This window comes from Oreochromis niloticus, linkage group LG22, assembly GCF_001858045.2.
Source record: "Oreochromis niloticus isolate F11D_XX linkage group LG22, O_niloticus_UMD_NMBU, whole genome shotgun sequence".
NCBI lineage: Eukaryota > Metazoa > Chordata > Actinopteri > Cichliformes > Cichlidae > Oreochromis > Oreochromis niloticus.
This window is the reverse complement of record NC_031985.2, coordinates 31,230,157-31,243,742: the sequence shown is the minus strand read 5'-3', so window position 1 is coordinate 31,243,742 and position 13,586 is coordinate 31,230,157. Positions and strand designations below refer to the sequence as shown.

The window sequence follows — 13,586 nt, the reverse complement described above, 5'->3', positions numbered from 1 at the left end:
TTAATAACTTCATTTTGTTTCATAAAATCTATTAAAAACTCACAAATAAAATATTTCATGGATCATTTGTTTTATGAACAAACTGTTTTATCACCTTAGCTACACAATTTTTAATCAAATCATCAGAGGTATGTGAGGGAACAGTGCAATCTGTGAAGCCCACACACTTTCTGTTTCATTAAAAATAAAAAATCCTAGTGAATCACTGGATATCAAACAACACGTATGTCCGAATATAACACTTAGAGAGCAGTAACCGCTGGCTGGAAATATGTGATGACCTTTTCACAATCAGCAGTGACAAGTTGGGAGTGCTTCTGATGTGACCGCTTGTGCCATGCCCTCAGCTTTGCACTTGGCCTGAGCAGCAGAGAAGACAGGAACTGACTTTAAATTGCTTTCACTATGATCCTTAAGTCACTTAATTGTTGATTTATAGTTGACATGAAGACCTCTATAAAAACTGATTAAATCTGACCATGAGTGTCGATAACAAAAGAGACAGCAAGCGGAAAGTTCCAGTATGTGTGTGCTTACATCAGGTAGGCAATAATCCATGGATTTACTTTTACAAAATCTATTCAATAACACACCTCAAATGTGTTTCCATGGCTACCATATCTGGGATGTCGATGAAGCAAGGAAAAAGAGAATTCGGAGGGAAAGATGGATGTTTGTGTGCACCAGAAAAAGGAGAATGAAAGCAGGTGAAGGTGAATAAAAGGGCTAAGGGAGCCAAGAAATAGCAGATAAGCAGAGATAGTAATTAGGAAAAAACAGCTGTTACTAACACTGTCTGTACTTACATTCCTACAAAATCCACCAAAGACATGCACTGTCTGCAGAAGCTGAGGGAATTTAAACACAACAAGGCAAAAAGAAGTGTCACATGAAGTGTGTGTGCACCAGTGAGGAACACTTTCGTGATCGCGAGGTGAAGCATGTTGCTAAGCACCGACGGACCCTCAGAGATAAAGGCGGTGGAAGTGTGAACGAAAAGAGGGGCTGAAGGGATGAAGGAGGGAAGACAGTTGGAGGGGGAGATCGTGAGTAGATTGCTGCCAGAGATGTTTTATTTCAGAGAGCTTCATCACACAGATGAATTTTTCCTCATCGAACATATGAGCAGAGCTTACAGCCAAGCACTGCAGCAAACATTTCTATAAATGTTTCCAAGTGCACACGACCAGCGCTAAAGAGGGGCAGATAAGACCTGCACTTATACTCAAGGTTTTAGAACATCTAAATATTTTATAAAAGCAAATTTGTCTTTTAATAGTTACAAATGTATTCACCAAAAAACATTTAGAAACTGAGAAACACGTTTCCTCACAAGCAAGCGGTTGGTGACAGCGGGAAGGAAGAACTCTGTTTTAACAGGAAAGTGACTATACTCAGAAAGAGGCAGCCATCTGCTGCAACCGATAGGCAAACAGCATAAACCTATAGTAGCATAACTAAGGATTGGTGTAGGCTCACCTGACACATAAGCTTCATTAAAAAGAAATGTTTGAAGCCTACGACACCATCTGTTTGATCCCTGGCTGCTCCAGTCCACATGCCAAATATTCTTTGCAAGTCGCAGACTTACTGAGTGTGTATGTATATATTTGTACTGTATATATGTGGACATATAGATGTATGTAATGACAATAAGGAGTCTTGGATCTTGAATCTTAAAGTCACAAACTGGGAGCTGGTTTCACAGGAGAGAGGCCCTGTATTTCATTACAAATGACAAAAAAATTATAATGAGTAACTGCATGGAGTACAAATATAGCATCCCCATGTGGTTAGTTTATGGGTGATTTACAAACGTTGTGCTGTTTTCTAACATAGTTACTAGCCAGCTAATGCTAGAAGCACATTACATTTTAATACAGACTCGAGCTACTCTAACTTTAATCTCCACTAAAAAGATAAAAGATTAAACTGTAGCTTGTAAAACTTCCATTAGCACCAACAACTATTCCGAGTTTTGTTTTAGAAAACGCATGAACAAAGATTTTGTCCAAAGTTTTTGCAGGTCTTTTTCACCTTGTCAAGACTAAACGCTGATGTGTTCATCTGATTATTCAGGACAACCAATTTTAGGTGAAGAAAGAAGTTTTGAATTTCTTCATTTGTACTTTGTGCTTCTTCATTTTCATATTGATGAATCTCCTAATCTTAAATTTTACACATTTAAAACTTAAATTGTTTTTTGACTGTAATTAGACTTTGATGTAGTCCAGAACATGAATAATCAGTGTAGAAGTCTTAATTTTATAGGGTTCACAAACTCTTTCTTGAAACTGTATGTGGAGCTAATCTTACAGCCTTGCAGCTCTATCACCACAGCAAAAAGACTTAAAGACCAAGTGTGTTTTACCAAATTTCAAACTATTCCTTCAAAGCACAAATACCCTGCATGGCAATGAGAAGAGCACAGCATTAATTGTAGAGACATACTGCTGTAATTAGTGAAACAGATGTCATGAAATCAAATCACGTCTGCCCTATTTTGTTTCTCTCTGATGTGCACAGAGGAAACTGAATGTGACAACCCGGGAGTAAAAGAGTGCCGTTTGTATTTGCTCTTTAATGTCTGCTTTACTTTCCAATTGTGCATCAATTATGCACAGCTGATTTTTGCCTTTTTAAGAAGTGTGTCTTCTGATTAATGCGTGAACCCTGGATGCAGCTCAGTCACAGAGGTGATGGCAACAGCGGGAAAACAAGTCTGTGGAAAGAAAGAAATTCCAGAGTCAGAGCTTCTGTCGTATTTTTGGCCTGTCAGCTCTCAAACGCACCAGAGAGACACAAATGACTGAGTCTGATAAAAGGTAGATCCAAAAGACATTGTTTGTCTCTCTATGGGAAATGAACAAAATATGAATAAATCACAGTGTGACGCATTCGCACCGAACAGCTGCCACTTTACTGATTGCTCTATTTAAGGCACTGCATGACTTGCATTAGTAGTAGCTGTGTAGGGGGGAAATTCAACTAATGTGGCTAAAGTCTTGGAACATCATGGATTCAGAAATGATCAAATGTGATAATGTCAGGATACTAATGTATACCACTTACAGGACTTTGGTCTTTATTTTTTTAGTGAGTTTATACTATCTCCATCGTTATCTCATTTTTATTTTGGTACATCAAGTGGATATGCGAGCATCCAGAGGACGTCAGATTAGTCAGGTGCTCAAGTCAACGGCTGTATCTTGAACCAATCCAAACTGGTCACTTTTGTATCAGTCTTCAAGGTTTTGACTAGAAATACATAATAAAAGTCAGCTGTTTCTTAGGTCTTAGGTCATGGTATTAAAATGAAGCCTACATACAGACATAGTGTGTGAAAAACTAAATACTCTCCATGATTTAATAGCATTGTACCAGTTTTAACAGCAATAGCTTGAAGGAATTGTTTTCTCTATGACTTCATCAGTCTGTCACATGGCTGTGAAGGAACTTTGGACCACTCTTCTTGTCAAGGTTGACGGAACGGACTCAAGCGCAGATTTGGAATAAAGTGCAAAAGGGTTTATTTACAAACACCAAGTGACTCTATACAAAATATGAGGGGGATACAGGGGCTCCAGGGGTCCATGGGGTATTGCGGAAAGGGTTCCACACATGCTCGATAATCCACTCTAATCAAGTGCATTTGATTAGTAGCACCTGGTTGCTATTTACTCTCTTAATGGCTATGGAAGCAGTAAAAATACACTTAGTTTTTCACACACTGTTTTTGGCTTCATGTTTGTTACATAGAAGATGAAACAGTGCAATGTTCTGCATATATATATGTAAACATGTAACTGTATCTGAAGCAAAACATTTAAATCAGGCACCAGGCTCAACATGCACCATATAATACAATGAGGCATTCAGTGGGTATCTTTGCCAAATAGTTATTTTCAACATTTTGAAAGGTGTGTGTCACCACTTCCAAAAACTGCCCCATTTAAGCTATAAAATGTAAAAAACCATGAACCTCACTTAGCTTTAGGAACGTGCTTTTACAAAAAGCAAAAGATACATTTAAGAAGAAGAAGCTAAAAAGAAACACAATTTAAATAAATCAGGGGTGAATTTGCACACGACTGTATATCTAGAACCATTGTGGAGATCTGACTAACTTGCACTCAAAAGTAATGTTCTGGCTTTTTGTCAGGGTTTTCCATCAAATCCTGCACTGAGACTCAAAGTAACAAAGGAACAGCACCTGAAGGGAAACCAAAGGGAATAGAAAATGCAGCGGTTTATCACTCAATGCCTGTCCACTCAGGCACAGGTTGTTCTGATACTCTGACAGTGTTTTCTTCCATCTTGGCTGCACAAGAGTGCTTTCTGGAGAAACAGGGACCTGCTCTTCAAAGAGAAGCTTCATATTTTAGAACCATTTTACAGTCAAACATCAGTTTTTCATGCAGTATGTGATATTAAGCATGGATAGGCTTTTTGTGCCAATAAGCTAGGCAGACCGAAGCTGGATAATTGCAGCTGATAGGACTTCACCACAGTCAGCAGGGTTGGCTTTAACCCTTTGTTCACCCAAACCAAGATTTCTTTGGACCCTCACAGTAATGGAAAATTTCACCCTGTCACACAATGTTAAGTTTCACCCTGCTGTTTAAAGCAGAACACTTTGCAAACGCTGCCTCCACTCATGCATTAAAATATTTCAAATGACTCCGCCTTGAATAAGAACATTCTGTCTCATATGGTTTTTCCACATGAAAACTGTAAGCGTCCTAGTTTGTCTGCCTGAGACAAATAACAGGGACCCAGTGAACAATCCCCAAACTCCACAGAGCCCTAAATGAATGATTCCAGCAGAATTAGTCAGTATGAAGTGATATTTCATCATTCTCATTCTCCTATTAATTATGGTTTTGTTTCATTCTGGGTCTATTAGATGGCCCTTTTCCAAATCTTCTTTTATGGTTGATTTGATTTCATAATTGTGCTGTGGCAGCGTAGTTTTCACCAGTCAGCCCTCATCCGTTAGCTGATTACATGTCCCCAGCCTCCTGTAACAGTCTGTTCATTCAGCATCCATAACCATATTAGCCATAAGAGGCAACATTTACAAATCTGAGTGCTGCATATTTCAATTATTGGCTTTAATTCGGTTAAAAGGCTTAAGCTCGTGACTGCAATAAAGCTTTAGTCCGAATTTGGACCAAAAGCTTTATGTGTTTCGTGACATTTGTACCGCGCAAAGAGCAAAGAGCAAAAGGAAACAGGTGGACATGTAGTCAAAGTCAACACCACAGCTGCAAGGCCAAGATAGCTTCTGTTTTTCCAACATTTACTGATGATGATTTCATATAAATAAGAGTTACGCTGTTATCAAATGTGAATTCTCCTCAACTTCCTCTTATAACTACTTACATTATAATCATTCAGTGACATGAATGACAGCATATTACAGGATTCATACAAGTCTAGATGGGGTGTCACTACACTGAAGTTTTCCAGGTGCTCACTGGGATGAGCAGGCAACCATATGTTGTTTGGCTGAAAGAGGCTGGCCTGGATTTGAATCCGAACTGCGGTCCTTTGCCACATATCTTCCCCCTTTGCTTTCCCGTCACTCTTTGCTGTAACTATCAAAAAAAGCAATTCTCCACTGTTGAAACTGAGGTGCGTGATGCCCTGTGTTGAGTCTTCACAATAAATTAGTGTTGGTATGAATTTGAAAACTTTAAAGTTAAGGCAACTCTTCCATCCGTTTGCTTCTTGTCCAGGTGTACAGAGCGGCAGTGTGATTATTCAGTGGCTGTACTGAATAGTGCTGCTTTAATTGCTTGATGGTTAAAAGACTGGAACAATGCTGTGCTCTTATCTGCTTTGCTCCCAATTTTTCTTTAACTTGCTTTGGATAATTGTGGTCAACATGAATGAGCCTTTGCCTCAGCTTTGACAATGAAATGTTCCAACCTAAAAACGATGAGATAATTCATTCTGAATTAGTCTTAGACACTACAATAAATTATCCAACTAATTACATTATAAAAGGTTTCATCTGCAAGCAGCACTTGTTATTAATGTTAATTGCAAGGAAGTGTTTGGATGACATTATGTACAGGGCTGAGCCCCTCTACATGTTTGATCCTGGAATCGCCCCTGATTAGAAGTGTCTTTTTAAAAATGGATTAGAAATTAGAAATTGAATTAAAAATGGATTGACTGGTTGTAAAGATAAATTTGGCTTTTCCCTTATTAGTCACCTTTCTCACTCACCATGTGTTAATAGACCTCTCTGCACTGAATCATACTTGCTATTAATCTCTGTCTCTCTTCCACAGCATGTCTTTATCCTGTCTTCCTTCTCTCACCCCAACCGGTCGCAGCAGATGGCCCCGCCCCTCCCTGAGCCTGGTTCTGCCGGAGGTTTCTTCCTGTTAAAAGGGAGTTTTTCCTTCCTACTGTCGCCAAAGTGCTTGTTCATAGGGGGTCATATGATTGTTGGGTTTTTCCTCTGTATGTATTATTGTAGGGTCTTTAACTTACAATATAAAGCGCTTTGAGGCGACTGTTGTTGTGATTTGGGGCTGTGTAAATAAAACTGAATTGAATTGAATTGCTGCAGCATTTTAATTTGTGGCAACTATTTCAAACATACTGGGGTCTTGTTCTGACCTGAGCACTGCATGTGTGTGAGCTGTGATGGATCTTCAGCCTGATTTGGGGAAATTCATAGTCACAGGAAGACAAATCTATGAAGTAAGGCTTGTGGTGAGTGGCACAATCCAAAATTTTCTTTGAACACATCAAAACATTTCTTAAAACTCTGTGTTGATTGTTCTAAATTATCAGTTACAATCCCTATACTGTGTTCAGACTTGGAGACTACTGACTGTTTCACTGATGAAAAAAATGAAATTGGGTGGTTGTTATATTTACAAAAGTCTAACTTGTAATTTGAACAAAATAATTTCATGTTTCTATGGTGAACGTAATTAAATCATGTAGGATCTGTATGAAATTCAACAACTTAATTTGTTCTTGTTGAGATAACATGATACAATCTGGTAAGGGTGGTTAGTTGCTGGACTCACAAAATTCACAAGCTCACACGATGTTTCAGTCTGACAGTTATACGAGGCAGACAACTACACACACACCATGTGTTTGCTATCGCTATTTATTGTGGTTTAACCTGTCAAGGACAAAAACGTACAGAAAATTCTGCATCAAGCCTTGAAATCATAGCTTTCCTACTTTTGTTAAGCCTGCGTTGACAGGTTGGTGGCGTGATGGTTAGTGCTGTTCCGTCACAGCAAGAAGGTCCTGGGTTCAATTACACAATCTGGCTAGTGTGCAGTGTGTGCCCTCTGGGTACTCTGGTTTCCTCCCACAGTTAAAATTTATGCAGTTATTAAAGTTAGGGGTCATTTAGAATCACCAATTAACCTAAGTATGAATGTGAGTACAAATAGTCTCTAGCCCCCCTGCAACCTGGATAAAGATAGGAGGATGGTAGTCATTGTAAAGCCATTAACTTTTTATGTTAACCAGACTCTAGACTTTGTTGAATATTATGTAATATGAAGACAAAATGTAGTATTTAAGTGATCAAGTAGTATTGAGGTAAAAACTATTGAATATTGTTGGAATGAAGTGACAAAATTGTGAAGGATTAAAAAATTCCAAGAGCTCAACTTACTTCATTTAAACATGTTTTAAATATGTTTTACCAACACAATATGCACAGGTTCATTGCATATGAATAAGTTGTGTTGATTCAACTCAGTTGTTTAAGTTTCTGCCAAAGCAAAACCCTTGTGTGCAACCAATGTCCACTATTGAATTAAGTAAATCCAACATGTTCTTTTTTCAGTGTGGGTTGGGGGAAACCTTAAACTATACACACCTCAGACACACCTCTCCAGTGTAGGCTGTGCAAGATACCACCAAAGTGAGTACTGCATATTGCCAGGGACAATGGATGACCCTGAACCACACACTCACATGCCCAGCCCATCCTAAATGGTGCTTCACTGGTAGAAGTGTATGTGCCATATGTGTCATATGATTGATGCTTTCATATGCCTTATGATGACTCTGATGAAGGCCACAAGCCAAAACACTTGGTCAAGCAATAAAGTTGTTCTGTGCACTGCAAGTTGTTACATCCTCAACCTGTTCAGATTTGATCATCTTCTCTGTGCACCTTAGAAGTAGGTGAAGTTGTGAAAGAAACTCCTTTGGTCTCTGGGTTGTACCCACAGTACCTGCACCACAACATCCCAAATTAATCAGGTTAAACAGAATGAATGGATGCAAGTCCCTTCTGTGTGTGGAACTGTTGATTGCAAACTACAGCCGCAATTACAGCTACAAAATCTAAATGTGGAGTCCTTAAGGGATCGGGTTAGAATGACTTGCAGTAGTATGGAGTCAATCAACACCTCCTTTACTGAGAGAAAAGAGAGCGAGATACCATCTGGTGCTAAAACGCTGGCGTATAACTCAGGCTAATTACACTCTATGCTTTTCACTATCAGCTGGTTTGTCAGACAGAAAGTGAATTTCTTTGCCCATTCACCGTCTTGCCAGATAAATGCCAAAGGTTTTACTGTAGTGGTGCAGGAAACAGTCCCCTGCCCTCTGATGATCTAAAGCGCTCTAAATTTACAAAAAAGCTTTATGACAGCTCCGATATATGGCTTCTATAATCACTGCTGATCAAAGAGATAATGTTTCCTCTAATGGGCTTAATGTGAACACATTAGACACAGTAATTTCAGTGTGTGTGTGTATGTGTGTGTGGCAGAAGTAGTAATAGTATGGGCCTCTGACTTTTTGTGTCTTTTCTGATTTTACGCACATGTACTCTCTACAGCGATGAATGACACAATGCATTTCCTGTTTGATAAGAAGACAGTCTACTGTTTGACATATGCACACACCTCAACACACAGTTTTTCCAACTTTTTTAATATATAAAATCAAAACATTTAATGTTTTAATTTTATATATTTAATTTAATTGGGAGAAGGGAGCGGGAGATCGACAGACGGATTGGTGCTACACTTGCAGTCATGCGGATGGTGTACCGGTCCGTCATGGTGAAGAGAGAGCTGAGTGTAAAAGCGAAACTCTCCATGTACCATCGATCTATGTGCCTACCCTCACTTATGGTCATGAGCTGTTGGTAGTGACCGAAAGAATGAGATCACAGATACAAGCGGCCGAAATGGGGTTCCTCTGAAGGGTGGCTGGCCTCTCTTAGAGATTAGGGTGAGGAGCTCGGCCATCCGGGAGGGACTCAGAGTAGAGCTGCTACTCTTCCATATTGAAAGGAGCCAGTTGAGGTGGTTTGAGCATCTGGCAAGGATGCCTCCTGGATGAGGTGTTTTGGGCATGTCCCACTTGGATGAGGCCCTGGGACAGACCCAGGACATGCTGGAGGGATTATATCTCTTGGCTGGCCTGGGAATGTGTTGGCGTTCCCTAGACAAGCGGGACGAGGTCTCTCAAGGGAGAGAGGTATGGGTTTCTCTGCTTGGGCTGCTGCCCCCGTGACCTGGCCCCGGATAAGCGGAAGAAGATAGATGGATGGATGGAAAACATTTCATGTTTACTGTTTTACAATAATAAATTTGGAAAAATGTAGGACTAAATTTATGATGATGTGAGGTGTTTAAAGATCATCTGTTAAATCTAATTACACAACACGCAATCCCAGCAAACCCTTGAGCCAAATAGTTTAATGTTTCTCATCTACAAAAATGAGTAGCCTTCACTATGTTCATTGTTTGCCTTACTTTGTATTTCTCCATCAGCCACATTAAACTGCTCGCTTTTTGTTAGCTCAAGTTACAGTCCATTTTGTCTGCACTTGGTTCTACTATTCATACTTCACACAGTCAGCTACTCAGCCAGACTGTGACAATCAGGAGTCTCTGTGTTTATGGGCTGAATTGGCCCAATTCTTTGATCAAGTCTCTGATTTCTCTTTAGGCTGTTCAGTTGACTAGTATCAATCCATAGTTTTCACATGATGCCAGAGCTACTGGGACATGACCATCTGGCAGGAATAAACTACTTTGGTCCTTTTTCTTTCAGCCATCCTTTGAACGTCTTAAAGTTTAACTTAAATAACCAATATGCCGGATAGTTGCTGCTGATAGTCAGATGCACTAATAAGCGTTATTTACAGCTGCCAGAATGGCGTGGCGCATGGGACCAACATGTGAGCGCACCTCTCCTAACTCTGCCTTACAAGCCAAATCACACCAATCCCTGCTTCTTCACAGGCTGTCAGTAGCGACTCAATTAAGCTGTAGGAATGATTTATCTGACGTCGGAAAAATACTTAGTCAACTTTAATGTTATTACACAGCATTAATGTGACAAATTAACACTACCGGAACCTTTCTGACCCCAAACTGTAGAAATCTATGTAAACAAAATGTAAGATTTATGTGTGGTAGTTCATTTAAGGTAGCTATATAGCGCTACCGTTGCTTTAATGAGGAACAATTTCTCATTCGTTATCTCCCACACAGCAGAATTATTTACCCATCAAGACTGAAAATACCTGTAGCTCTCTGTACTTTAAAACCTTTTATCCAGGCAGCAGTGTATTTTGAGTGATTCTCTGCAAGATGCATGTAGATGTCACCAAAGTGGAGCTCTGGGAGAGATGCTGTTACTTTCAGGGATTTAATAAAACTGGACAATATGGATCACAAGTCCCCAAGATTTTCTGTATATCTTTGTTTTTCCTCCATGGATAGATGATCCAAGTAGTCTTGGCGGGTAAAATAGCAACACTTTTATACTGCGGTGCCTACTGTCCACTATTGGCCATAAAGATAGAGTAATGTCTTGCCCACCAGGGTAGTGAGTTGGTCATGTGACTGAAAACTATGCTTGGGTTTCTGTACTCTTCCTAATCTCCAGTGTGTTTGAGGTTCAAGTGGATGTACTATCATACAATAATCTGCCCCCAAAAAGTTGATTTGGTTCACATGGACGTAGCGTTACCTTATAAAACAGTATATTTGCATGATGACTGAAAGCACCACTGATAACAAGTTTCAATCCTTATGCAAATGTACTGTTTAAAAGGTTGGGGAAACCTGCAGTCAGCTGAGACCGAACAAGCCACTGTGATGAGTGAAGAACATTTTCTCTGATCGAAAACACTATGTCCAGATTACAGAATCAACTTTTGGGGATTTACTTTGCATCAAGACATAGAGTCACCTGATTTTGGCTTATCTAGGTCTCTAGCAGAGCCGCTGTACTAGGCACACACATGCTGCTGTTTTCCAGATTATGCTGCAATCTCAACTTTTTATTGGGGAAAACTTGGGTTTGTGTACAGCAATGCTCCAGTACAGCAGCTGAGTTTTCTCTGAGCAGGGCTGGTTTCCAGACCTTGTGATGGTGTGTTGTAGTCATCTAGCAGTGCAAGATAAGAATCCTGTCCAATAACTTTAGCTTTAAACAACAGTCGCTGACTTTGGAGCAGATTCTGTTTTACTTTTGCTCTGTGGGTAGCCTGATGATGATGCCTTATGCTGAAGATCCCACAATCCCACAACTCTTGAGACAAGTACTGATATCCATTATATTAAATTACTGTATCAGGGATTTCTTGGCAGGCAAGAAGAGCTTTCAGTTTCTTTATCACTGTACTGGACTCTGTGTCTGCAAATAGTCTTTTTATCAAATATTTGCATCATATACAATGATGATGAGCTATTCCCTTTTGTCAAATGAAAACTAATGTGTTCCCACATATTTTCCATGGCTGGATAAAAATTAATCTGGGATTTGCTTGTTTATTGTTCACGGACAAGCACATGTCACACTTGTCTCCAAACATTATTTAAAAGTACTAAAGTTTTTAAGAAGCATTAAAAACATACATTGACTCTGCCGGTGATTTTTGCAGTGATGGTGGCCAGGCGGGAAATTGTAACTTATTGCCTAACATACTGCACATGTGACTTTACTATCAACCTTCCAATATAATGGAGGTAATGAAGACAGAATGAGGGGATGATTTTGGACACAGCTCAGATAAAAAAGCAGAAAATCCAAGAACTCACTGAATCCAGAGAGTAAAGTAGACCTCCAGGGCTTGAAGAGACTTGAGGTGAACTTGCTCAGCCCTTCTGAGGCGGTGTGAAGTTCGCTGCACTACTTTATTGATGTGTCTTCTGAAATAAAACACGAAATGCATTTGAACAGTGATGCACCCACGTAGCTTCTAAACAAGAGCACAAATCACAGTCAGGGGTACAAACTTTTAAACTGTGTCGCTAAGCACATCTATGATGTTTGAACTCTGAACATTATAGACTCCGTGTGAGGCAGTATGGAGAAACCACAAACATCAATGGCTGTTCCCTAGAACGGTGTTCTCAGTGTATTGTCTTATTTACTATCAGTGAGCTTTAGATTTTTTTATGCCATGCTGACCACAGTTAATTTAGATTTTTCTTTATGATAACTGGCCAGCCGGAAAAGGGTGAGGGACGAGTTCCTGCCCCAAGTGAAGGAGATTAAGTATCTCTGGGTCTTGTTCACAAGTGATGGGACAAGGGAGCGGGAGATCGAGAGGTGGATTGGTGCAGCGGCCGCAGCGATGCAGACGCTGTACTGGTCTGTTGTGGTGAAGAGGGAGCTGAGAATAAAAGCGAAGCTCGCAATTTACCGGCCGATCTACGTCCCTACCCTCACCTGTGGTCACGAGCTGTGGGTAGTGACCGAAAGAACAAGATCACAGATACAAGCAGCCGAAATGTGCTTCCTCTGAAGGGTGGCTGGCCTCTCCCTTAGAAATAGGGTGAGAAGTTCTGCCATTCAGGAGGGGCTCAGAGTAGAGCCGCTGCTCCTCCACATCGAAAGGAGCCAGTTGACGTGGTTCGGGCATCTGACAAGGATGCCTCCTGGGTGAGGTGTTCCAGGCATGTCCCACCGGGAGGAGGCCCCGGGGCAGACCCAGGACACGCTGGAGAGATTTTATCTCTTGGCTTGCCTGGGAATGCCTTGGTGTTCCCCTGGACAAGCTGGAGGAGGTGGCTGGGGAGAGGGAGGTCTGGGCTTCTCTGCTTGGGCTGCTGCCCCCGTGACCCGGCCCCGGATAAGCGGAAGAGGATGGATGGATGGGTGGATGGATAACTGGCCAAATAAGTGCATAGAACAGCTGACCTATTTTAAGAGTAATAATAATTTTGCACATATCAAACCAGCATATTAAGCTCATAGCTCTTTTGCACATAAATCTATTTAACACTTCAAATTTTTTTTGTCTGCACTTATTTATTCCTGCTATTTGTATTTTATCTATTTGTACATATTAACCGGCATCTGCGTGTGGACAGCAGAGAAAGAATTTCATTGTACAGAGAAATGCTTTTTCTTTGCACACATGTCAATAAACACTTTGAATCTTTGAATCTTGAATAGATGTGTCTCAGTGTAACTCCTGATTTACAGCACTTTGATAGGGGCTCACAATAGAAGTTATTAGATTTCTTTAGTTTCTAACTTAAGTCAAGTTTTCCATGCTGCACTGTTACAGCAGAACCTAGGGTTTGTCCACCTGTCCAATTTCACTCTAACCT

At 40.3% G+C, this 13,586-nt stretch overlaps 1 long non-coding RNA gene across 2 annotated transcripts in view; it reads right to left on the bottom strand.

Moving 5' to 3' along the window:
* Positions 1–2,443: 2,443 nt before the first annotated feature.
* Positions 2,444–13,586, bottom strand: part of LOC102078854 (uncharacterized) — a 100,522-nt gene continuing 89,379 nt past the window's right edge. For both annotated transcript variants that reach the window (XR_003215884.1, XR_266023.4), the window contains 2 exons: positions 12,066–12,176; positions 2,444–2,722 (listed from right to left, as the gene is read on the bottom strand). This is a non-coding gene — a long non-coding RNA (uncharacterized LOC102078854). The remainder of the gene's footprint in view (positions 2,723–12,065; positions 12,177–13,586) is intronic.